At 44.2% G+C, this 26,582-nt stretch overlaps 1 protein-coding gene across 2 annotated transcripts in view; it reads left to right on the top strand.

Annotated features, from left to right (window-relative positions):
• The window catches only part of dlgap1a (discs, large (Drosophila) homolog-associated protein 1a), a 648,178-nt gene that overhangs the window by 394,655 nt on the left and 226,941 nt on the right, over positions 1-26,582 (top strand). For both annotated transcript variants that reach the window (XM_055634211.1, XM_055634209.1), the window contains exon 4: positions 4,267-4,361. The gene's annotated coding sequence lies outside the window, so the exon portion shown is untranslated. The remainder of the gene's footprint in view (positions 1-4,266; positions 4,362-26,582) is intronic.

The following is a 26,582-nucleotide window of genomic DNA, read 5'->3' as shown; positions in this document are numbered from 1 at the left end:
CAATTTTTGAACAGGGTACCAGAGATATTTTAATTATAGATGGATGAGTTGGTTGAACGACTGAGCTGAGGAAACTTTGTGCCTAGAAATAGGTGCATTGGACCCTGTCAATCATCAAGAGGTCCAAAATGGCACCCAAGCCAGGGGACCCTTTGTGTTTAAGAAAGAACTGCAGATGCTGGGACATCTGGAAACGTCACCCATTCCTTGGCAGTAATTAGAAGGCTTTGGATGCTTTCGAGAGAGAGTTAGGTAGAACTCTTAAAGATACTGGAGTCAAGGGATATGGGAAGGAGGCAGGAATGGTGTGATCAGCCACGATGTGATCATGGCTGATCATACTGTGATTCAGCCATGATTACAGTGAATGGCAGTGCTGGCTCGTAGGGCCGAATGGCCTACTCCTGCACCTATTGTCTTTTGTCTAATGTCTGTTGTCAAAATATTAGATTAACATTAAAGATAGACACAAAATGCTGGAGTAACTCAGCGGGACAGGCGACATCACTGGAGAGAAGGAATGGGTGACGTTTCGGGTCGAGACCCTTCTTCAGACTAGTTTAAATTAACATTACTGTGTCTGCTATCTTTTCTAATACACTGTCAGAGTATTCAGTAAGTGTCCTTTTGCTTCCTTTTAGTTTTGATATAGACAATGATTGAAGTGATTTACTTTCTTGTTGGTTCACGGAACCAGGATGACAGCAAAGTCTGTCTCTCAGCTGCTGTGATCATGGACTATAAGAACTGACAGAAACACAAAATTGGACTAGTAGTAAGTGAAAAATGTAGCAATCCCTGTCACTGTACAGAGATCAGTGTTGTAAAGTACTTGAATCATTCCTACTGCTTTCATATCAGGGTTAAATCTGGTTGAATAAGCTCTCTTAAAATCTGAGTGCCCAGCAGAAGGTCATAGTTATACATCATGGAGACAGGCCCTTCGGCCCAACTTGTCCATGCCAACTAAGATGCCCCATCTAGGCTATACAAAACATCACCTATTACTTTTCTCCAGACATGGTGTCAAATCCACTGAGTTACTCCAGTTTTTGTGTCTATCTTCCCTCTAAACCTTTCATATCCATGTAACTGTCCATCTGTCTTTTAATTATTGTTATTGTACCTGCCTCATCTACCTCCTCTAGCAGCCCATTCCATATACCCACCATCTTATGCATGAAAATGTTGCCCTTTAGATTGCTATTAAATCATTCCCCTTTCACCTTAAGCCTTTGTCAATAGAAAATAGACAATAGACAATACGTGCGGGAGTAGGCCATTTGGCCCTTTGAGCCAGCACTCGCCATTCAATGTGATCATGGCTGATCATCCCCAATCAGTACCCCGTTCCTGCCTTCTCCCCATATCCCCTGACTCCGCAATTTTTAAGAGCCCTATCTAGCTCTCTCTTGAAAACATCCAGAGAACCTGACTCCACCGCCCTCTGAGGCAGAGAATTCCACAGACTCACCACTCTCTGTGAGAAAAGGTGTTTCCTCGTCTCCGTTCCAAATGGCTTACTCTTTATTATTAAACTGTGGCCCCTGGTTCTGGACTCCCCCAACATCGGGGACATGTTTCCTGCCTCTAGCATGTCCAAACCCTTAACAATCTTATATGTTTCAATGAGATCCCCTCCCATCCTTCTAAACTCCAGTGTACAAGCTCCATTCTCTCGGCATATGACAGTCCCGCCATCGCCTACACTGCACTCCCTCAATAGCAAGAATGCCCTTCCTCAAATTAGGGGACCAAAACTGCAGACAATACTCCAGGTGTGGTCTCACTAGGGCTCTGTACAACTGCAGAAGGACCTCTTTGCTCCTATATTCGATTCCTCGTGTTATAAAGACCAACATGCCATTTTTAAATTTTTTTTTTTTTTTTTTTTTTCCCCTTCGCTCCATAGATGCTGCTGCACCCGCTGAGTTTCTCCAGCTTTTTTGTGTAACCTGCCATTCGCTTTCTTCACTGCCTGCTGTCCATGCATGCTTACTTTCATAGACTGATGTACAAGGACCCCCAGATCCCGTTGTACTTCCCCTTTTCCCAACGACACCATTTAGATAGTAATCTGCCTTCCTGTTTTTGCTACCAAAGTGGATAACCTCACATTTATCTGCATTAAACTTCATCTGCCATACATGTGCCCACTCCCCCAACCTGTCCAAGTCACCCTGCATTCTCATAGCATCCTCCTCACAGTTCACACTGCCACCCAGCTTTGTGTCATCTGCAAATTTGCTAATGTTACCTTGAATCCCTTCATCCAAATCATTGATGTATATTATAAATAGCTGCAGTCCCAGCACCGAACCTTGCGGTACGCCACTAGTATCTGCCTGCCATTCTGAAAGGGACCCGTTAATCCCTACTCTTTGTTTCCTGTCTGCCAACCACTTCTCTATCCATGTCAGCACTCTACCTCCATTACCATGTGCTCTAATTTTGCCCACTAATCTCTTGTGTGGGGCCTTGTTAAAGACTTTTTGAAAGTCCAGATACACCACATCCACTGGCTCTCCCTTATCCATTCTACATGTTATATCTTCAAAAAATTCCAGAAGATTAGTCAAGCATGATTTCCCCTTCGTAAATCCATGCTGACTTTGACCGATCCTGTTACTGCTATCCAAATGTGCGGCTATCTTATCTTTTATAATTGACTCCAGCATTTTCCCCACCACCGATGTCAGGTTAACTGGTCTATAATTCCATGTTTTCTCTCTCCCGCCTTTCTTAAAAAGTGGGATAACATTAGCTACACTCCAATCCACAGGAACTGATCCTGAGTCTATAGAACATTGGAAAATTATTAACAAGGCATCCACGATTTCTAGAGCCACTTCCTTAAGTACCCTGGGATGCAGACCATCAGACCCTGGGGATTTATCAGCCTTCAGTCCCATCAGTCTATCCAACACCATTTCCTGCCTAAAAGCCCTGTCTCATGGTAGGATCTGACCCAGGAGGTACCCCGAGTGAAAGACTCGTGGTTGTGTACGAGATCCCAAGTGCATGATCAAGAGTTTAACTGAGTTCCCACGGGTATGACAAGTTTGCCGTTTACTTGTCATTTCTGCGATGTTCCCAGTTCGTCTCCCGAGTTACTCTTGAGCCAATCCTGAATGAAGGTCTGTTTTAATAAGCAACAGTGTTATGTTTTAATAAGCAACGGTGTTAAGAAGACATCTCCATCCTGCGGCTTTGAATTAAAGATAGAATTCAGCGCGGCCGCATCTATTGATGTGACCTACAAAGGGAAAATGCGCACCATCCAGTGCCAGAGCAGTTATACTTATGATTTGTTTGAAACACACTGGTTTGATATATTTTAATTGTATTTACTGCCATGTCTACACACTGCGGGGAGACGGGAGATGAAATCTTTGAATGTGGACGGATGTGCACATCAAATTGTTGGGAGACGGAGCTCAGGGTTCGCCTCCTGAGCTGCTTTGGTGCCCAGGCCTGAGTTGAGGTGGAGAGGGGTTGGGGGGGGGATGCGCGGGCGTCATTAATCTGTCTGGGGTGACAAGGCTCTTGGGTTATGCTGGGATCATTCTCTGCGGGATGATTTTAGTGCGGCAGACAAGTGTAGGACTGCGTGGGCAGACACTTTGGTAGTGATTGCCCACCAGTCTCAAAAGCCGCTGTGTCTCCCTGCCCCTGGGATAGCAGGGGGCGGTCAAACAGCACAATACCCCCCTCCCCCTCCACGCCAACACGGACAACATAGAAACATAGAAAATAGGTGCAGGAGTAGGCCATTCAGCCCTTCGAGCCTGCACCGCCATTCAATATGATCATGGCTGATCATCCAACTCAGTATCCTGTACCTGCCTTCTCTCCATACCCCCTGATCCCTTTAGCCACAAGGGCCACATCTAACTCCCTCTTAAATATAGCCAATGAACTGGCCTCAATTACTTTCTGTGGCAGAGAATTCCAGAGATTCACCACTCTCTGTGTGAAAAATGTTTTCCTCATCTCGGTCCTAAAAGATTTCCCCCTTATCCTTAAACTGTGACCCCTTGTTCTGGACTTCCCCAACATCGGGAACATTCTTCCTGCATCTAGCCTGTCCAACCCCTTAAGAATTTTGTAAGTTTCTATAAGATCCCCCCTCAATCTTCTAAATTTGTTTGTGGTGCATTACACCACAGCTATGCCATTCCATCCTGACCCACTGAGTTACTCTAGCACTTTGTGGGGTTTTTTTTTTTAGCTCTATTCATTACCTTGTTTCATTTTGTTTTTCAGCTAAACATTTATTCATCAACTTGGCAAGAGCACATGGGAAGAAAACAATCAGGAAGGAGCAGGAAAGAACAAGGAGTCAGGGAACCCCAAAAAGGGTAATTAAGTTTTCATTACTAGAAGGAGAGATAGATTATAAAACGAAAAACGTGTTAATAGGTTGAAATTAAGTATGTTGCTGAAAATGTAATTCAGATGTAAAAATCTAAATGTGAATAAAAGCTTGAACTTAGGAAATAGCAAAATTACTATGATGGGTCATTGGCTAAAACAACCTATTAATATAATAATATTCTTCCCAAAGATGAAGTATTTTACAATCAAAGAACAGTATAATCACATAATCAGTCTAGCCGTGCTGCATGAATGAAATAAATGTAGCACATCTCTTGTACAGATTAGAGATTACTGCAAAGCATGTTAATTTGTAATGCAATTGTTTGCACTTAGATAAAGCTTTTGAAAGGAAATCTTTGCTCAGACAATGGGAGGTCTTTGTGTAGGAAGGAACTGCAGATGCTGGTTTACATCGATAGACACAAAATGCTGGAGTAACTCAGGCAACATCTCTGGGTAGAAAGAATGGGTGATGTTTCGGGTCGTGACCCTTCTTCAGACTCTCTGGATAGAAGGAATGGGTGAAGTTTTAGATCGAGACCGTTCTTTGGACCCTTCTTCTGAAGAAGGCTCTTGACCCGAAACATCACCCATTCTTCTGAAGAAGGCTCTTGACCCGAAACATCACCCATTCCTTCTATCCAGAGATGTTGCCTGCCCTGCTGAGTTACTCCGGCATTTGTCTCTATCTTCAATGGGAGGTCTTTACTCCCTGCCATGTGCTCCATTCATATTGTGTTGATAAGCCTGCTATTCCTCATTGCTTGTCTCTCTCTCTTTCTCATTCCAATGGAAACCATACCACAAGGTTTTCAAATTGAAGCACAATGGTCCTTAAAGGACCAAAGTGCTGCAGTAACTCAGCAGGTTAGACGGCTGCACCAAGAGAACATGGAAGGGTGACATTTTGGGTTGGCACCCTTCTTCCTACTTCAAAATAAATATTGCAATGTTGATTTTTGTTGGATGATGAGTGTATTATTTTTGTTCCTATTCCACACAGCATCATAGCCAGCAGTGTGTAGGAAGAAACTGCAGATGCTGGTTCATTCAAAATGCTGGAGTAACTCAGCGGGTCAGGCAGCATCCCTGGAGAGAAGGAATAGGTGCAGTCTAAAGAAGGGTTCTGACCAAAAACTTCACCTATCTTTTTGCATCCAGAGATGCCCCCCTGACCCACTAAGTTACTCCAGCTTTTCATGTCTATCATAGCTAGCATGATGCCGCCGCCTCATTGCTCAAGTGACTCAAATCCCAACCTCCATCACTCTCTGGAGTTTGCATATTCTCCCTGTGACGATATATATCCTCCTTTCCCCACCTAGATGTCTCATTCTTCTCCCATGTCCCAAAGATATGTTAGATGGTTAACTGGCCACAGTAAGTTGCCTCTATTGTACAAATGAATAGTGGAATCATGGGAGGGAAGTAAGAGAGTGGAGGGAGAGGATATGGGGAGAATAAAATGGAATTAGTGCAAGGTTTATGCAACATCTACCCTGGGACAATGGTTCTAACTGTCTACCCAATCTATGCCTCTCAAAATTGTATTTTATTTATGAACCAATGTCGGGTTTGGCAAAGGCAAAGCTGAGCTTCAAATTCCCACTACACCAACAGCAATCTGCTTGTAAGCTTGTTAAGCACTAGATGCTCATGGTAAATCTGCAGAGGTCCACTCAATGTAGTTCAGAACTTTTATTAGTGCCATCAGAGGTGCCATCAAATTAATTATCTGTTTATTAATTAATTACTCCCTATCCCCTAAGAATGCTCAGAATTCTTTCACATTTCTGCTCTCTGCTGCATTTCCTTCTATTACCATCTAATAGAAAGTTGCTGAACACATGGCTTTGCATTCACAGTGCACTGAATTGCATCAAAGCTTTAATCATCCCAAATGATTCATTTTCCACTTGACAGAATAGAAAAACAATAGCTTTTCACTGTAAGTGCAGCTTGTGCATGGAGCCAACTCAGACATTATTCACGGCAGATCTAGACCAAATCACCAGACGGAGGCCAAGACAATTACTTGATGGTGGGTTTATGGAACTTAAGCCAGTCATAGAGTGAAACAGTGTAGAAACAGGCCCTTCGGTCCAACTTGCCCACACCAACCAACATGTCCCAGCTACATAAGTCCCACCTGTCTGTGTTTGGTCCATATTCCTCCAAACCTGCCCTATCCATGTACCTGTCTAACATTGGGATAGTCCCTGCCTCAACTACCCCAGGATGGCAGGAGTGATACTCTCCTTGTTCATTTTGAGTCTTCAATGGAGAGATTGTCAAGAGAGTCAAGAGTGTTTTATTGTCATATGTCCCAGATAGAACAATAACATTCTTACTTGCAGCGGCACATCAGAATATATAAACATAGTACACTCTATACAATATAATAAACGAGAGGGAAAAAAAGTTCACTGTGTGTATATATACACACAAATACACATATATGTAGATCATAGGTAGATACAAAATGCTGGAGTAACTCAGTGGGACAGGCAGCATCTCTGGAGAGAAGGAATGGGTGATGTTTCGGGTCAAGACCCTTCTTCAGACTTCAGGGCAGTGGACGATACAGAGATAAATTGTAGTCCTACAGCTCTACAAAGGACTACATTTTATCTCTGTACCGCCCACTCCCCATTCCTTGTCTCCAGGGTTGCTGCCTGTCCCGCTGAGTTACTCCAGCATTTTGTGCCTACCTTTGATTTAAACCAGCACCTGCAGTTCTTTCCGAATGGCTGTGGGGAAGAGTAGATGTAGATAGCACACTGAGAACCTGCAGCTGAAACCAACCATGTTTCAACCCAGTTATGACAGGAGCTCTGGCGACCCTCATCAGTGGACCACACAACGGACGTTCTCCCTCTTTGTGTGTTCAACGCAGACAGCGTTAGCGTTACTGTGTTCTGTTCCAAGCACCATGTTAGAGGAAAGATGTTGTCAAGCTGGAAATGGTACGGAGAAAACTGATGAGGATGTTGCCAGGACTAGAGGGTCTGAGCTGTTGGGTGAGGTTGAGAAGACTGGGGTTCTATTCCTTGGAGAGGAGCTTGGGCTATTGTGAGGTGGCAGAGATCAGCAACGCTAGTCTCAGATTCAGATTCAGAATAATTTATCAGTCATATTATTTTATATTATTAGTTCAGTTCAGTTTTATTTGTCATATGTAGGTTAACACAGGTACAATGAAATGTGTTTGACAAGACAACGGGTCACCTCAGCAATGATATTACAAGGATAAAAATAAGATTAAAAAAAGATAAGAAAAGTTAAAAAGTTATGATATTATATATCATATAATGTTATTAGTCATATACACCAACCCAAAAGCAAAGTTGACATGTGATGGAGTCCTTTACAGCCGGATCCAAGACTAAAACAGGACTTGCACAGTTCCCAATTTGACTGGGTTCAGTTGAATGCAGCTGTCAACACATTGCTGTGGAGCAAACGGAAGCCAACAGCTTAAAGGCTCATCTCCTGCACACAATAATTTGATTTAATCAATGTGGTCCTGCCAAGGGCCAGCACAGTGGGCGCAGCTGGGAGAGCTACTGTGTCACAGCGCCAGAGACCCGTGTTCAATCCTGAGTTTGGCTGTCTGTCTTGAGTTTGTACGTTCACCCTGTGACTGTTCGGATTTCTTCCGGATGCTCCAGTTTCCCCCCACATCCCAAATATGTGCGGGTTTGTAGGTTAATTGGCCTCTGTAAATTGCCGCTAGTGTGTAGGGAGTGGACGGAAAAGTGGGATAACATAGAACTAGTGTGTACGGGTGATCGCTGGTCAATGTGGATTTGGTGGGCCGAAGGGCCTGTTCTCATGCTGTATCCCTAAAACTAAAATTAAAATTATAACTATTGCTGAGGAAATATCAGGAGCAGAACGGCCAAGTTTTGCAACAGCTTCTTCCCCCGAGCCAACAGACTCTTGAATTCCATACAATGTGCTGCCACTATTATCTATTTTATCTTTTTTTATCTATTTTACCTTTTTATCTATTTTATCCTTTTGTTATTTTATGTTGCACGGTGAGCCAGATGCAACAAAACTTCGTTCAGACCTGCATTTGTTGGTGTATTTTTGAATGACAATAAAGTCTTTGATTGATTGATTGATGGGGAAGGCCCATTTTCATAAACACTTTCTTATGTTATCCTGTATCTTTCAACCCCCATGAAAGGAGAAGGGACCGTGTGGTGCAAACTCTCCATCGTTGCTGCCTCTCTAAGGCATGGGATTCATCGTCAGAAAATTCTTCATAAGTTCATAAGTTATAGGAGCAAAATTAAGCCATTCGGCCCATCAAGTCTGCTCTGCCATTCAGTCATGGCTGATCTATCTCAATCCCCTTCTTCTGCCTTCTCCCCATAACCCTTAACACCCTTTCTAATGGACACTTGCTTGCTTGCCAAAAGAATAGGCAAGATGCCTCATCATAATTGCTGAATTAATTTTACATTCATTATAAACAATGTGCTTTATTGAGCTTCTACCAGATGCAGGTGGTTTGGTTCACTTTCCTCTGTAGGGGATTGAAGAAGGGTTGTATAGAGCAGGACACAAGGCTGGAAGCTGCAGAAGTGTGAAGAAGGGAAGAAAGGCTATTTGCCAGAGGCCACACCCAGTCAATCTTTAGGGAGCAATCAATGATTCAACCCACAACAAGTGCAAGTCAAGTTTATTTGTCACATACACATACGAGATGTGCAGTGAAATGAAAGTGGCAATGCTCGCGGATTTGCACTGTTGCCACAGTTTTGGCGCTATTTATTGAGTCATACACTGTGGAACCAGGCCCTTCGGCCCAACTTGCCCACACCGGCCAACATGTCCGGGCTACACTAGTCCCACCTGCCTGCATTTGGCCCATATCCCTCCAAACCCATCCTATCCATGTACCCGTCTAACTGTTTCTTAAATGTTGGGATGGTCCCTGCCTCAACTACCTCCTCTGGCACCCACCAAAAGAAAAAAGAAAAAAACACAAAACACAAACAGTCCAATGTCCAGCCCACGTGATCATAAAATCATAAGATTATGTGATAGGAGTAGAAGGAGGCCATTCGGCCCATCATTCAGCCCATTCAATCATGGCTGATCTATCTCTCCCTCCTAACCCCATTCTCTTGCCTTTTCCCTATAACCTCTCACTCCCGTGTCAGAACCTGTGTTGGAACCTGTGTTGAAAGTTGTGGAGCGCCCCTGATCCAGGTAAACCTACGTAAGCCCAACACAACACCCTTCTCCTCTGCCACCCGCCGCTGTGTCCCGTGGGTGCCTCCTGAGCCGATCTTGAAGGCGCGAGACGTAATACCCTAGTTCCTCTCCTCAGTCATCTAACATCACCGATGACGAAGCAAACAGGCCAAATGAAATTCTGGGCCACTGGCTGTAAAGGATAGATACCACAGGGAGAATCTTACATTTTAAGTTTGTCTGCCTGTACAATATATAACAGAAAAATAATAATCCTTGTAAAGGATAATTCTCTGCCACAGAAGGCAGTAGAGGCCAATTCACTGGATGAATTTAAAAGAGAGGTATATAGAGCTCTAGGGCCTAGAAGAATCATGAGACATGGGTAGAAGGCAGGCACGGGTTACTGATTGTGGACAATTAGCCATGATCACAATGAATGGCGGTGCTGGCTCGAAGGGCCATATGGCCTCCTCTTGCATCTATTTTCTGTTTCTGTTTCTAAGGGAACATTTTACAGAAACAATTTTATTTTGGTTAGTTTTGCCAGTCTACACCCTCTAATTTGTAACCTGTGCATAGCAGAGCATGACAAGGATTAGACTAGTTCCCGAACATCAGCCAGTAACTGGCTAATTGCATTTCAGATTAGCAAAGAAGTAGCTCAATGCACCATTATGGATCATGGTCTTTCCATAATTAGATTCAGACTGTATTGCAAAGATAATTTTAATTTCTTTGGGACAAATTTTTGATAAAAAAGATGAAAAGAAGTCAAGTCCACTCCGCCATTCAATCATGGCTGATCTCTGCCTCCTAATCCCAGTTCCCTGCCTTCTCCCCATAACACTTGACACGAGTTCTCATCAAGAATTTGTCTATCTCTGCCTTAAAAATATCCACTGACTTGGCCTCCACAGCCCTCTGTGGCAATGAGTTTCACAGATTAACTACCCTCTGACCAAAGTGTGGTTGAACATAGAACAATACACCACAGGAACAGTCCCTTCAGCCCACAATGTCTGTGTTGAACATGATGCCGAGCTAAAGCAATCAATCTGCCTGCACATGTTCCATATTTCTCCATTCTGTGCATATCCTTGGCATGTAATTGTTCTGGAAAATGTACATTTGTGAAAACAAGAGCATGTTTTTTTCAACTAGCACAGTCAATGCAAATATTTAAATCCTTTACAAATTTGCAAAATCTGCCACCGTTACAGATAATTCACTTTATTTTGTTTTTTGTTCTCCTTAAATGTGATAGAATGATATATATTTCCTGCAGCTTCAGTAATAGCATACTGGCATCATTTGGATCAGACACAGAGAAATGACTGTTCAGAACTACTCAAGGAGTTTATGTTTGAGGGTTTTACCACTGCTGATAAATATTTGCCTATTTTATAGATTGCAGATAAAATCAGTCGTATGTTTGAAGTGAAATGATGCCAAGAATTTCTAACACTGGTGAGATGATGTGTTTTGTGCTATTCACGAATCCAATGCTAGTAAACAGAAGCTAGTAAAGTGACTGATATTTCAAAAATGGGACTAGATACAAAGTGCTGGAGTCCACTTTGGTGGGAAAAACAGGAAGGCAGATTATTATCTAAATGGTGTCAAGTTGAGAAAAGGGGAAGTACAATGGGATCTGGGGGTCCTTGCTCATCAGTCAATGAAAGTAAGCATGCAGGTTCAGCAGGCAGTGAAGAAACCGAATGGCATGTTGGCCTTCATGACAAGAGGAGTTGAGTATAGGAGCAAAGAGGTCCTTCTGCAGTTGTATGGGGCCCTAGTGAGACCACACTTGGAGTATTGTGTGCAGTTTTGGTCCCCTAATTTGAGGAAGGACATTCTTGCTATTGAGGGAGTGCAGCGTAGGTTTACAAGGTTAATTCCCGGGATGGCGGGACTGTCATATACTGAGAGAATTGAGCGGCTGGGCTTGTATACTCTGGAGTTTAGAAGGATGAGAGGAGATCTTATTGAAACATATAAGATTATTAAGGGTTTGGACACGCTAGAGCGGGATCTTGATGGAGTCCAAAACCAGGGGCCGCAGTTTAAGAATAAGGGGTAAGCCATTTAGAATGGAGATGAGGAAACACTTTTTCACAGAGAGTTGTGAGTCTGTAGAATTCTCTGCCTCAGAGAGCGGTGGAGGCCGGTACTTTGGATACTTTCAAGAGAGAGCTAGATAAGGCACTTAAAGATAGCAGATTCAGGGGATATGAGGAGAAGGCAGGGACAGGGTGCTGATTGGGGATGATCAGTCATGATCACATTGAATGGCGGTGCTGGCTCGAAGGGCCGAATGGCCTTCTCCTGCACCTATTGTCTATTGTCTATTGTCTATTTACTGAGGTGATATCTCTGGAGATAAAGGATGGGTAACATATCGGGTTGGGGACCCTCCTTCAGACTGAGAGGAGGGTGAAAATGGGGCAGTGAGAATTAAAGTTGAAGGAGAGGCAAAAAATGACAACAGGATGGGCGGAGAAGAATTCGAAATTAATGAGGGAATAATGAATGAGAAATGTATCAGTAATCAAGTCTTGAGCTGTTGCCAAATGTTGCTCAGTGAACCACATCCCATCTGCTTGGTTCTGACTAGAGAACAAAGGAGGACCCAAATGAAAACAGTTACAGTCTGAATAGATTGAGCTTGCAAAGGAGAATTTGACTAGCCCTGTGTGTCGAGTGACAGCATCACAGCTTATTGCACCATGGCAGTCAGCATAAGTGACAAACAGGAAGGAGGTGCTCAACAGAGCAGGAATAAAGATTGCTCTTTTGTTCATTGATGGCTGTTTTCTGAATAGGGAGAGAAGAACACAAACAATTTTAGTTTAGTTTAGAAATAGGACCTTCGGCCCACCAAGTCCACACCGACCAGGGATCACCTGCACACTAGTTCTATGTTACACACACTAGGGACAATTTGCAGAAGCCAATTAACCTACAAACCTGTACGTCTTTGGAATGTGAGAGGAAACAAGAGGACCGGGGAAAACCCACGCAGTCACAGGTTGAACGTACAAACGTCGTACAGACAGCACCCATAGTCAGGATCGAACCCGAGTCTCTGAAGCTGCAAGGCAACAAATCTACTGCTACGCCACGGTGCTGCCCTCGAAGCACCACTGTGCCACGTGAAGATTACAAACAATTATAAAGGGAGGTTTGGTGGCGCTGCTGGTAAAACGGCTGCCTCATGGCACCAGGAACTCAGGTCTGATCCTGACCTCAGCTGCTATTTGTATGAAATTTGCACATTCTACCCGTGACCACGTGGATTTCTTCCGGGTGCCCCGGTTTCCACCCACATCCCAGAAAGGTTTTTAAGTTAATTGGCCTCTGTAAATTACGCCTAGTGTGTAAGGTGCAGAGGCAAAAATGGAATAACATAGAACCTATGTGAACAGATGATCAATGGGTAATAGGAAATAACTGAAGATGCTGGTTTAAATTGAAGGTAGACAAAAAATGCTGGAGTAACTCAGCGGGACAGGCAACATCTCTCCAGAGATGGGGCTGCCACTGAGTTACACCAGCATATTGTGTCTACCTTTGATCAATGGGTAGTGTGGACTCACTAAGCTGAAGACCCTGTTTCTATGCAATTCAATTAAATTCTATTCAATTTGTCTACCTGATATAATTAAAACAAACGATAAAATGAAATAATAAAAGGAATACCTTTTATCCGGGTTGTCTGAAGGATTATCTGAATGGTGGCCGATTAGGAAAAGGGGAGATGCAACGAGACCTGGGTGTCATGGTACACCAGTCATTGAAAGTAGGCATGCAGGTGCACCAGGCAGTGAAGAAAGCCAATGGTATGTTAGCATTCATAGCAAAAGGATTTGAGTATAGGAGCAGGGAGGTTCTACTACTCCGCCGCCTCCACGCATTCCACTCTCTAGGCCCTCACCCCCTCATCTTCACCATGGATGTCAAGTCACTATACACCTCCATCCCCCACCAGGATGGCCTCAAAGCCCTCCGGTTCTTCCTCGACCAGAGGAGCAACCTATACCCAGCCACTGACACTCTCCCTCACCCTCAACAACTTTACATTTGACTCCTCCCATTTCCTCCAAACACAAGGCGTAGCTATGGGCACACGCATGGGCCCCAGCTACGCCTGCCTCTTTGTCGGGTACGTTGAACAATCCTTGTTCAATACGTACCAGGGCCCCATCCCCGACCTCTACCTCTGTTACATTGACGACTGCTTTGGTGCTACCTCCTGCACCCACACACAACTGACTGACTTCATCCACTTCACCACCAACTTCCACCCGGCACTCCAATACACCTGGACCATTTCCAACACTTCCCTACCATTCCTTGACCTCACCATCTCCATCGCAGGGGACAGACTCCTGACCGACATACATTACAAACCCACCGACTCACATGGCTATCTGGAGTCTTCCCACCCTGCCCCCTGTAAAGACTCCATCCCCTAATCCCAATTCCTCCGCCTACGCTGCATCTGTTCCCAGGATGAGACATTCCATACAAGGGCATCTGAAATGTCCTCGTTCTTCAGGGAACGGGGATTCCCCTCCGCCACCATAGATGAGGCTCGGGACTCGATACAAAGTGCTGGAGTCCACTTTGCACCGGACGGCAGATTATATCTAAATGTGTCAGTTGAGAAAATGAGTACAATGGATCTGGGGGTCCTTGCCATCGCACCAGGGTCTCATCCATACCCCGCAACACTGCTCTCTCTCCCCATCCCCGCACTCGCAACAAGGGCAGAGTCCCTCTGGTCCTCACCTTTCACCCCACCAGCCGGCAAATACAACACATAATCCTCTGCCATTTCCGCCACCTCCAACGTGACCCCACCACTCGCCGCATCTTTCCATCTCCCCCTATGTCTGCCTTCCGTAAAGAATGCTCCCTCCGCAACTCCCTTGTCAATTCTTCCCTTCCCTCCTGCCCCACCCCCTCCCCGGGCACTTTCCGTTGCAACCGCAAGAAATGCAACACCTGTCCCTTCACCTCCCCCCTCGACTCCATTCAAGGACCCAAGCAATCGTTCCAGGTGCGACAAAGGTTCACCTGCATCTCCTCCAACATCATCTACTGCATCCGCTGCTCTAGATGTCAGCTGATTTACATCGGGGAGACAAAGTGTAGGTTGGGCGATCGTTTCGCCGAACACCTCCGCTCAGTCCGCAATAACCAACCTGACCTCCCGGTGGCTCAGCACTTCAACTCCCCCTCCCATTCCCAATCCAACCTCTCTGTCCTGGGTCTCCTCCATTGCCAGAGTGAGCAACAGCGGAAATTGGAGGAACAGCACCTCATATTCCGCCTGGGGACCTTGCGTCCGGATGGCATTAACATTGAATTCTCCCAATTTTGCTAGCCCTTGCTGTCTCCCCCCTTCCTTAACCCTCGAGCTGTCTCCTCCCACCCTCCCATCCGCCCGCCCTCGGGCTCCTCTTCCTCCCCTTTTCCTTCCTTCTCCCACCCCACCCCCCATCAGTCTGAAGAAGGGTTTCGGCCCGAAACGTCGCCTATTTCCTTCGCTCCATAGATGCTGCTGCACCCGCAGAGTTTCTCCAGCAATTTTGTGTACCTTCGATCTTCCAGCATCTGCAGCTCCTTCTTGAACAGGTTCTAATGCAGTTGTACAGGGTCTTGGTGAGACCACACCTGGAGTATTGCGTACAGTTTTAGTCTCCTAATCTGAGGAAAGACATTCTTGCCATAGAGGGAGTACAGAGAAGGTTCACCAGACTGATTCCTGGGATGTCAGGACTTTCATATGAAGAAAGACTGGATAGACTTGGCTTGTACTCGCTAGAATTTAGAAGATTGAGGGGGGATCTTATAGAAACTTACAAAATTCTTAAGGGGTTGGACAAGCTAGATGCAGGAAGATTGTTCCCGATGTTGGGGAAGTCCAGAACAAAGGGTCACAGTTTAAGGGTAAGGGGGAAATCGTTTAGGACCGAGATGAGAAAAACATTTTTCACACAGAGAGTGGTGAATCTCTGGAATTCTCTGCCACAGAAGGTAGTTAGGCCAGTTCATTGGCTATATTTAAGCCCTTGTGGCTAAAGGGATCAGGGGGTATGGAGAGAAGGCAGGTACAGGATACTGAGTTGGATGATCAGCCATGATCATATTGAATGACAGTGCCGAAGGGCCGAATGGCCTACTCCTGCACCTATTTTCTATGTTTCTATGTTTCTAATACAAAGTAGATGGATTTGTATGGACAGGATTTCATTTTAAAATTAGGGACTGAGAATAGAAAAAAGGTGAGGAGCTATAGTGTAACTAATACTTTAACTACTGTTAGATTACAACAAAATGTGGAATTTACACCAAATTCCGTTTATGCCTACTGTTCAAAAATACATCTATTCTTTCCTGATTAAGTGAATTTTATTGTCCTAATTTCTGAACAGAACAATGAAATTCTCGCTTGCAGCAGCACAACAGATATGGAAACCTAATACTCTGCAAACACCATAATAAACAACAAAAGTTCAATACATAAAAAACAAACAATAATAGTGCAAAGACAATGACAATGCCTCCAAGTCTATGTAGCTCGTCCATGTGGTTAGGTGGAGGTTGTAGTGTTTAATAGCCTGGTGGTTGTTCGGAAGAAACTGCTCCTGAACCTGGACGTTACAGTTTTTAGGGTCCTCTACCTTCTTCTTGACCGCAGGAGTGAATTGATAGTGTGGCCAGGGTGGGGTTGGTCTCTGACGATGCTGGCTGCAGTTTTGAGGCAGCTTCTCATGAAGATCCCTTCGATGGTGGGGCGGTTAGTACCCATGATGGACAGGGCAGTGTTCGCCACTTTTTTGCCATCTCCTCTTCATTCCTGGGCATTCAAGTTGCTGATCCAGGCCATAATGCAACCATTCAGTATTCTCTCTAATGTACATCTAGATTGGAAAATCTAAATTTCAATGACCCATAGATTGGGAAATAAATATATTTCAATGCAAGCAGCATCGGGCATTTTTGATGGGGTCAGGAAGCAGATCAGATATAACTTCTTCCGCAATTGATTAGCTTTCTAAAATTATACATTATCTCCACAATACTTTATTGAAAATGAATATATGCTCTTGTCAGAGTACTAGAATTACATACTAGTGAAAACCATATTTTTTTTCCCAGGGTATCCAGGTAAATTTCAACATGTTCCAGTCAACATTTAACAACATTGATTTGTGGCAGGCAAATTACTGGAAAATGGATCATATTCTTCAAACCTTTTTTTTATGATATCAGGCCAAAAATGATTAGACAGAAAAGCACCATTTCAAAATTAATGGGATACCAATTGATACAGGAAAACTATTCTTGTGGTTACAAGAATCCATCTGGGTTTTTTTCTTAAAATTAAGAGCTATATTATTTTTGAGTTGAATTTGGAAGTATTGCCGTTGTAAAAGATAGTGGAAATCACACACTAACTCCAAAACTGGCTGGAGTAGAGCCATAGACTCATGGAGTGAAACAGCCTGGAAACAGGCCCTTCGCCGAACTTGCCCACACTGACCGACATGTCCCACCTACATTAGTCCCACCTGCCTGCATTTGGCCCGTATCCCCCTAAACCAGTCCTATCCTAATAATACTCATAATATTTTGATAACCATGGTGACCAAGGGATTTCAATCAATACCAGGTAAGTGGGACTGAGACACATGGGGTCTAATTGAATGGCGATGCAGAATGGACAAGTTGAATGGCCAACTCTCATTTTAGCTTCCCTGTGCCACTCATCTCAGAAGGTGGCATAGGACGCATCATTACATCTGGAAATATAAGGTCACAATCATTTGTAGAAAAAATACATCGACGCAAAATATCATGATTAAACTATGAATAGGATGTGCCGCAGCAGTACTTGCTGCATTACAGTTTGATCCTGACTATGGGTACTGTCTGACTATGGAAGTTTGAATGTTCTCCCTGTGACCGTGTGGGTTATCCCTGGGTGCTCCAGTTTCCTCCCACACACCAAAGACATACAGGTTGATAAGTTAATTGGTTTTGGTAAAAATTATAAAATTATCCCTAGTGTGTAGAATAATGCTAGTGTACGGGGATCGCAGGTCGGCATGGAATCAGTGGGCTGAAGGGACTATTTCCATGCTGTATCTCTAAACTAAAACCAGAGGAACTAAATATATACAGTACATGGGTAAAAATTTGGGAAAATAACAAAATCTGAAATGTTTTCAGTATTTATCAGTAAGTGCTTAGAAACTGAAGATAATTAATATGATGATTCCTTAGACCTCCTGATGGTATGTATTCATGCCAAAAGCTGAAAAGAATAAAAATGTTTTGGGTTATAATAAGAAATATCGTGAAAATTTGTACTGGATTAATAAATATTCAAGTGAACCATAGGGGTAGAAAATGTATTTTTCTGCAACATTTTGCCGATGTGACAAAGTTCAAAGAGGGGCGGTAAGGTGGTGCAGCGGTAGAGTTTCTGCCTTCTCAGTCCCTAATTTTAAAATGAAATCCTGTCCATACAAATCCATCTACTTTGTAATAGAAACATAGAAACATAGAAAATAGGTGCAGGAGTAGGCCATTCGGCCCTTCGAGCCTGCACCGCCATTCAATATGATCATGGCTGATCATCCAACTCAGTATCCTGTACCTGCCTTCTCTCCATACCCCCTGATCCCTTTAGCCACAAGGGCCACATCTAACTCCCTCTTAAATATAGCCAATGAACTGGTCTCAACTACCTTCTGTGGCAGAGAATTCCAGAGATTCACCACTCTCTGTGTGAAAAATGTTTTTCTCATCTCGGTCCTAAACGATTTCCCCCTTACCCTTAAACTGTGACCCCTTGTTCTGGACTTCCCCAACATCGAGAACAATCTTCCTGCATCTAGCCTGTCCAACCCCTTAAGAATTTTGTACGTTTCTATAAGATCCCCCCTCAATCTTCTAAATTCTAGTGAGTACAAGCCAAGTCTATCCAGTCTTTCTTCATATGAAAGTCCTGACATCCCAGGAATCAGTCTGGTGAACCTTCTCTGTACTCCCTCTATGGCAAGAATGTCTTTCCTCAGATTAGGAGACTAAAACTGTACGCAATACTCCAGGTGTGGTCTCACGAAGAACCTGTACAACTGCAGTAGAACCTCCCTGCTCCTATACTCAAATCCTTTTGCTATGAATGCTAACATACCATTGGTTTTCTTCACTGCCTGGTGCACCTGCATGCCTACTTTCAATGACTGGTGTACCATGACACCCAGGTCTCGTTGCATCTCCCCTTTTCCTAATCGGCCACCTGGGAGGCTGACCTGGAATGTTAGATTGCATGGGATCCAAGGAGAGATAGAAAATTGGCTCCATGGAAGGAAGCAGAGGGTGATGGCGGAAGGTTGCTTCTCGGAGTGGAGGTCTGTGACTAGTGGTGTGCCTCAGGGTTTGGTTCTGGGCCCGTTACTGTTTGTCATCTACATCAATGATTTGGATAAGAGCATACAGGGCAAGATTAACAAGTTTGCTGATGATACAAAAGCGAGTGGTTTTGCAGATAATGAAGATGGTTGTGAAAGATTGCAGCAGGATCTGGATCGATTGGCCAGATAGGCGGAGGAATGGTTGATGGAATTTAATACAGAGAAGTGTGAGGTGTTGCATTTTGGGACGTCTAACAAGGGCAGGACCTACACAGTGCATGGTAAGGCTCTGGAGAGTGTTGTAGAGCAGAGTGATGTAGGACTATATGTGCATAGTTCCTTGAAGGTCAAGTTGCAGGTAGATAAGGTGGTTAAAAAGGTTTTCAGCACAATGGCCTTCATCAGTCAGAGTATTGAGTATAGAAGTTATATGTGGAAGTTGTAGGTAGAAGTTGGGAGGTCATGTTGCAGTTGTATAAAACGTTGGTGAGACTGCATTTAGAATATTGTGTTCAGTTCTGGGAACAATGTTATAGGAACGATATTGTCAAGCTTCAAAGGGTTCAGAAAAGATTTATAAGGATGTTGCCAGGACTAGAGGGTGTGAGCTATAGGGAGAGGTTGAGTAGGAGAGCAAGAGGATAAGGGGTGATTTTATAAAAATATACAAAATCATGCGAGGAATAGATCAGGTAGATAGATGCACAGAGTCTCTTGCCCAGAGTAGGAAAATCGAGGACCTGAGAACGTAGGTTTAAGTTGAAGCGGAAAAGATTTGATAGGAATCCGAGGGGTAACATTTTCACACAAAGGGTGGTGGGTGCATGGAACAAGCTGCCAGAGGAGGTAGTTGAGGCTGGGCCTATCCCATCATTTAAGAAACAGTTAAACAGGTACATGGATAGGACATATTTTAGAGGGATATGGACCAAGCGCAGGCAGGTGGGACAGGTGTCGCTGGGACATGTTGGTTCATTGAGCCGAAGGGCCTGTTTCCACACTGTATTACTCTATGACCGTATGACTATGATAATCACCGTGTGCTCTCATAACTTAGCGGTTTCTGCTTTTACGTTTTCTACTTCTTGTTCTTTCTGTTTAAGATCCTGGTGTTGAGATCTGACTGTTGATAGCAACAGCTGGAATGCTCCTTTGTGGCTTCCCTTTTTCTCAAGGAACCCGCTCCCTTTTAACTGTGTAAATATATGACTGAAGAAGGTTCTCGACCAGAAATGTCACCTATTCCTACTCCTTTTCTCCAGAGATGCTGTCTGACCAACTGAGTTACTCCAGCTTTTTGTGTCTATCTTTGGTTTAAATCGGCTACTGCAGTTCCTTCCGACACATTGAAATGTTTCCATTGTGCCTATGCTAAATTCGGAAGAGAGCACATTTCTATCACAAAGAAATGCCATGAATTGTCAATCATCATTGACAAATCCAATGGGATAACTTCAATTTATGGGAAGGTTTGCAATGAATATCTGTAACTAAAAACACTGATGAATGTTAATGGCATCCTTGTCATTTGTTTTTGTATACGTATAATTAGACTCGCAGTTGACAATTATTTGTTACACTGCAGCTGTGATCTACCTGCTTCCAGCAAATCAAGCAGACTGTGATTTCTTTTTAGAATAGTGCAGTCATGTTACTGAGCGTAATAGGAAAAACAGGAACCATTTCCTCATGTCCACTATGCGATGGAGAAAGGAGCTGTTCAAATCAATAGCTATTCAAATCAATAGCAGTTCAAATAAATTGCTGTTCAAATCAATAGCAGTTCAAATCAATAGTTGTTCAAATCAATAGCTTGTTAAATCAATAGCTGTTCAAATTGAGTCCAAGTTCATAGGAGTAAATATCATCAGCAGCTTATCCTGGACAAGCTATAACCAAGCAATGCTCAAGAAAGCACACCAGCGCATCTACTTCCTTAGAAGTGCTCGGGAGTTCAGCGAGTCCACAGCGACTCTCACCAACTTCTACAGATGCGCCTTAGAAAGCATTTTATCAGGATGCTTCACTGCGTGCCTTGGGAACAGCTCCATCCAAGACCACAAGAAATTGCAGAGAATTGTGGTGGTAGCACAGATCATCATGCAAACCTCCCTTCCACTGACTCCACCTACACGTCATGCTGCCTCTGCAAGACTACCAGCATAATCAAGGATGACTCTCATCCTTGACATTCCTACTTCTCCCCTCTCCCATCAGGCAAGAGGGACAGAAGTGTGAAAACGCATACCTCGAGATTCAGAGAGAGTTTCTTCCCAGCTTCCCAAGTTCAGTTGCTTCCCAGGCCTACCCTCCACTTCATTGGAGACCCTTACCTATCTTTACTGGACTTTATCTTGCACTAAATGTTATTGCCTTTATCCTGTGTCTGTCTGTACACTGTGGGACTGGCAGCATCTCTGGAGAGAAGGAATGGATGACATTTTGGGTCGAGACCCTTCTTCAGACTGAAAGTCACGGGAAAGGAAAACGAGAGATATAGATGATGATGTAGAGAGATAAAGAACAATGAATGAAATTATGCTGAAAATTAACAATGATAAAGGAAACAGGCCATTGTTAGCTGTTTGTTCAGTGAGAATGAGAAACTGGTGTGATTTGGGTGGGGGAGGAATGGAGAGTGAGGGAATGCAGGGGTACTTGAAGAGAGAAATTTCTGTGTTGTAAGCTGCCCAAGCAAAATATGAGAGTCTGTTCCTCCAATTTACATTTAGCCTCATTCTGACAATGGAGGAAGCTAAGGACAGAAAGGTCAGTGTGGGAATGGGAAGGAGAATTAAAGTGTTTAGCAACCGGGAGATCAGGTAGGTTCAGGCGAAGGTGTTCAGCGAAACGATCGCACAATCTGTGTTTGGTCTCGCTGATGTATAAGAGTCCACATCTTGAACAACGGCTACAGTAGATGAGGTTGGACAGGGTGCAAATGAACCTCTGCCTAACCTGAAAGGACTGTCGGGGAGCCTAGACAGAGTCGAGGGAGGAGGTATAGCGACAGGTGTTGCATCTTCTGCGGTTGCAGGGGAAGGTACCTGGGGAGGGGGTGGTTTGGATGGGAAGAGATGAGTTAACCAGAAAGTTGCGGAGGGAATGGTTTCTGCGGAAAGCTGAAAGGGGTGGAGATGGGAAGATGTGAAAAGTGGTGGGATCCCGTTGGAGGTGGATTATGTGTTGTATGTGACGGCTGATGGGGTGAAATAACTAGGGGGTCTCTGTCCCTGTTGCAACTAGGGGGAGGGGTGGGGAGCAAGGGCAGTTCTGCGAGGTACCGAGGAGGCACTTGTGAGGGCCTCATCTATGATGGGAGAGGGGAATCCCTGTTCCCTAATGAATGAGAACATCTCGGATGCCCTGGCACGGAAGACCTCATCTTGGGCGCAGATGTGGCGTAAGAATTGGGAGTAGGAGATAGAGTCTTTGCTGGAAGCTGGGTGGGAAGAGGTGTCAGGACAATTTACATATATACCGAGCCAATTAACCTACAAACCTGCACATCTTTGGAGTGTGGGAAGAAAACCCATGCGATCTCAGGGAGAACATAAAAACTCCATACAGACAGCACCTGTAGTCGGGATTGAACCCGCGCCTCTGGTGCTGAAAGTGCTGTAAAATCTGCACCTCTACCACTGTGCCACCATGCCGCCCTGTTGTAAGGCTGTTCTCTGGCCCTTCATTCATTATCCAAGTTGGACAACCCACTTACTCAATAATCATGAGCAGTGGAAATGCATGAACTTATCGTGAAAAATTGTGGAAGCTGCATATCCATAGACCCCAGAAGGTAGACTTTAGAGTCAGACTGCAGACTTTAGAGATTCAGCACGGAAACAGGCCCTGCATCTCACCGGGTCTGCACTGACCAGCGATCACCATGTATGCTAGCACTATCCTATACACTGGTAATTCGAATGTCACTGTACGTTAATTGGTACATGTGACAATAGACTGACCTTGAACCTTGAACCTTTGGGACAATTTACAATTTTGTCAAAGTCAATTAACCTACAAACCGGAATGTCTTTGGAGTGTGGGTAGAAACCCAGAGAAAACCCACGCAGGTCACAGGTAGAACGTACAAACTCCGTATAGACAGCGTCCACAATCAGGATCGAACCAGGGACTCTGGGGCTGTAGGCAGCAACTCTACCACTGTGCCAACGTGACGCCCCCACAGGTAGATAGATTGCTTAAAAAGGCATATAATCCATGAGACTTTATCAACATCGCTACTGAACATAAGATCAGGGAGTTCATGCTGGAAATGTATAAAAGCCAGAGCACTGAATATGGTTATGATCATCAGAGTCCAGGGACAATGTGATTGCTTAAGAGAAGATGCAAAAGAGATGTACAAGAATGTTGCCAGGGTTGCAAGATTGTAATTATGAGGAAGACTAATTGTACTGTGCTGTTCTCTTTGGAACAAGTACCAAAGGCAGTTTAATTGTAGTCTACAAAGTAAGACGGGGTGAAAAGGAAAGTCCTATTTCTCTCGACTGAGAGGTCAATAACTAGGGCCATGGTTTAAAATAACAATCAGTCAAGAGTACAGTGACACAATGGCGCAGCGGTAGAGTTGCTGCCTTACAGCGCCAGAGACCCGGGTTCGATCCTGACTAGGGGTCTGTCTGTACAGAGTTTGTACGTTCTCCGTGTGACTGCGTGAGTTTTCTCTGGTTGCCCCGGTTTCCTCACACATTCCAAAGACGTGTAGGTTTATTGGCTTCAGTAAAATTGTAAGTTGTACCTAGAGTGTATGAGAGAATTAGTGTACGGAATGATTGCTGTTCAGAGTGTACTCGGTGAAACAAAGGGCCTGTTCCCACACTGTATCTTTAAACTAAACGGGGTCTAATACTCACTCCATGGCAGCCTAATGGATACAGTGACCAAGATTACATTTAGTGAAGAACCTGATGAATAGTTGAAGCAGCCCAACTTACAAGGGCATGGACTGGAAAAGAGTTAATTGTGCCAAACTTCTTTAAAGCTGAGCTTTTGGGAGCTTTTGTAGCGTACTAACCAGTCAGCGGAAAGACTTATGTGATTACTATCGAGCCATCCACAGTGTACAGATACATGATTAAGAAAATAATGTTTAGTGCAAGACAAAGTCCAGTAATGTCCAATTAAAGATAGTCCGAGGGTCTTCAATGAGGTAGTTAGTTGCTCAGGACTGGTCTCTCGTTGTTGATAGAATGTTTCAGTTATGTGATAACAGCTGGAAGAAAGTCTGTGCATCTTGATGGGTCCAACTAACTGATACCAGATTGGTCCACCTGTACCTCAGTTATCCTACGTCTTATAAAACTCAGGCATTCCAGATGGAGGGGGGATGAGAGAGGGTGAGAAAAGCAGGAGAGAAAGAGAAAGAGATAGTGAGAAAGTGAAGGAGAGGAAGAAAGAGAAAGAGAAAGTGAAAGAGAAAAAGAAGTGAAAGAAAGAGAAAGAGAAAGAAAAAGAAAGAGAGAAAGAGAGGAAGAGAGAAAGAGAAAGAGGAAGTGGAAGAGGAAGTGGAAGAGGAAGAGGATGGAGAAGAGGAAGAAAGAAGAAAGACGAGGGAGAGTGGAGAGAGAGTACATCTGTCTCTCCCCTCGCGCTGGGGTGAACTAACGTGATATATTTTATTTATAATGACAAGAAAGGCCAGGGCCACATGGCGGCTCAGCTTTGGGGAATGAAGAGGAAGCACTGGCGGTCTCAGGCTTATCCTGGAGACCCAGGCTTTGCGCGGCCACTCAGTTTTTGCCTCAGTACAGGTATTGGCTGTCTAGGGCTTCTTCTTGGCAGCCTGGCCTGTTGCATGCTATCCAGTCAACGGAAAGACAATATATGATTATAATCGAGCCATCCTCACAGAAACAGTATAAAGTGAATAACATAACATGTGTCAGCAGAAGATTAGGTGAGCTGCCACAAAAACGGTGAAAACACTAATTTCTATAAGTTCGCTGGGACTTTTCAGTCAAGATCACGGCATGAGTTCAGGAGAAATTGGAGGAAGTTCTCCCTTTCAACATTGAACAGCCAGCAGCATTAATGCTTAGGTCTGAATTTCCATTTCAACTTCAAAGATTTTCCAAGAAAAAATCAGATGATTAAGAACAAGGGGCTGGTGAGAGGTCTTACCTTCCATGCCCCCAAGGTCGGCTGTGGGAGACGCCCCCAGGGCACAAAGGCTGAACGGTGGCCGGACGAGGAGAGGGACGACGGTTCGCTGGACGATCCGGACGGAGGCGACAGCTGGAGGCCCTGCAGCAGCCTGGGGCTCGCCTGGATCGGGTGCCGTTCCAGAAGACCGAGCGCACGGACTGGACGCAGCCTGCAGTGGGACAGAGCAGTGGAGGACGCCTACAACTTTGCTTGGCCAGGCCGACCTTGAAACACCACCAGGACAACGGGCATTTATGGCCAACTGCAACTTGGACTTCATACATGATGCTAAAACTTGGTGACTCTTGCATATGGTCTGAGTGGGCTATTTCTATACACTATAATCTGGGATTGTATTTATGTATGGTAATAATTTACTGAACTGTATGCAACAAGAAATTTTGCTGTACCTCGGTGCTTGTGATAATAAATGAACCATTAAACCCTTTAGACTTAAGACTTTAGAGATGCAGCACGGAAGCAGGCCCTTCGGCCCACCAAATACTCGCCGACCAGCGATTACCCCGTACACTAACACTATCCTACACACTAGGGACAATTTACAATTTTACCAATGCCAATTACCTACAAAGCTGTACATTTTTGGAGTGCAACGAGGAAACCAGAGCACCCGGTGAAACCCCATGCAATCAGAGGGAGACAAGCTCTGTGCAGACAGCACCCTTAGTTTGGATCGAACCCAGGCCTCTGGCGTTGTGAGGCAGCAACTACCGCCTTATAAAATATTAAAGTTTGTTGCTGATTATTCATTCTAAAATATGAAGTCTGCTATTTTCCTTTAGTAAATCCACACTGCCTCAGTTTCACCTCCCAGATGGATAAATGTCACTGAATCCAAGCTTCTTGCAGTATTGACTTCAAGTAAATCACAATGTTACACCATTAAGATTTAAAAAAAATTATATTGTTGCCAAGGAATTTACATTAGGAATGGCATTCAAAAAAGTCAATGGATTTATCTTTGGTAATTGCATTACTCCAATTTGTGAAGGATGAGGACAATGCAGACCAGAGAAGAAATGGCAATGCCCAAGACCCAAGAGATAAAATGTGGATTTCCTCCAAAGGCAACAGTGAATGAGTTATGCCATCTGTTTGGACCAGAACCAGTCTCTTTAAATTAGGAGCATGGTCATGTCAGCGATTGTATGTGCAACAACACAACTACATTTTAATATTGTTCAAGAAGGAACTGCAGATGCTGGAAGATCGAAGGTACACAAAAATGCTGGAGAAACTCAGCGGGTGCAGCAGCATCTATGGAGCGAAGGAAATAGGTGACGTTTCGGGCCAAAACCCTTCTTCAGACTGAAGAAGAGTTTTGGCCCGAAACGTCACCTATTTCCTTCGCTCCATAGATGCTGCTGC

Source organism: Leucoraja erinacea, chromosome 4 (genome assembly GCF_028641065.1).
Source record: "Leucoraja erinacea ecotype New England chromosome 4, Leri_hhj_1, whole genome shotgun sequence".
Lineage (NCBI taxonomy): Eukaryota > Metazoa > Chordata > Chondrichthyes > Rajiformes > Rajidae > Leucoraja > Leucoraja erinaceus.
This window is presented reverse-complemented; position numbering and strand designations above follow the sequence as displayed.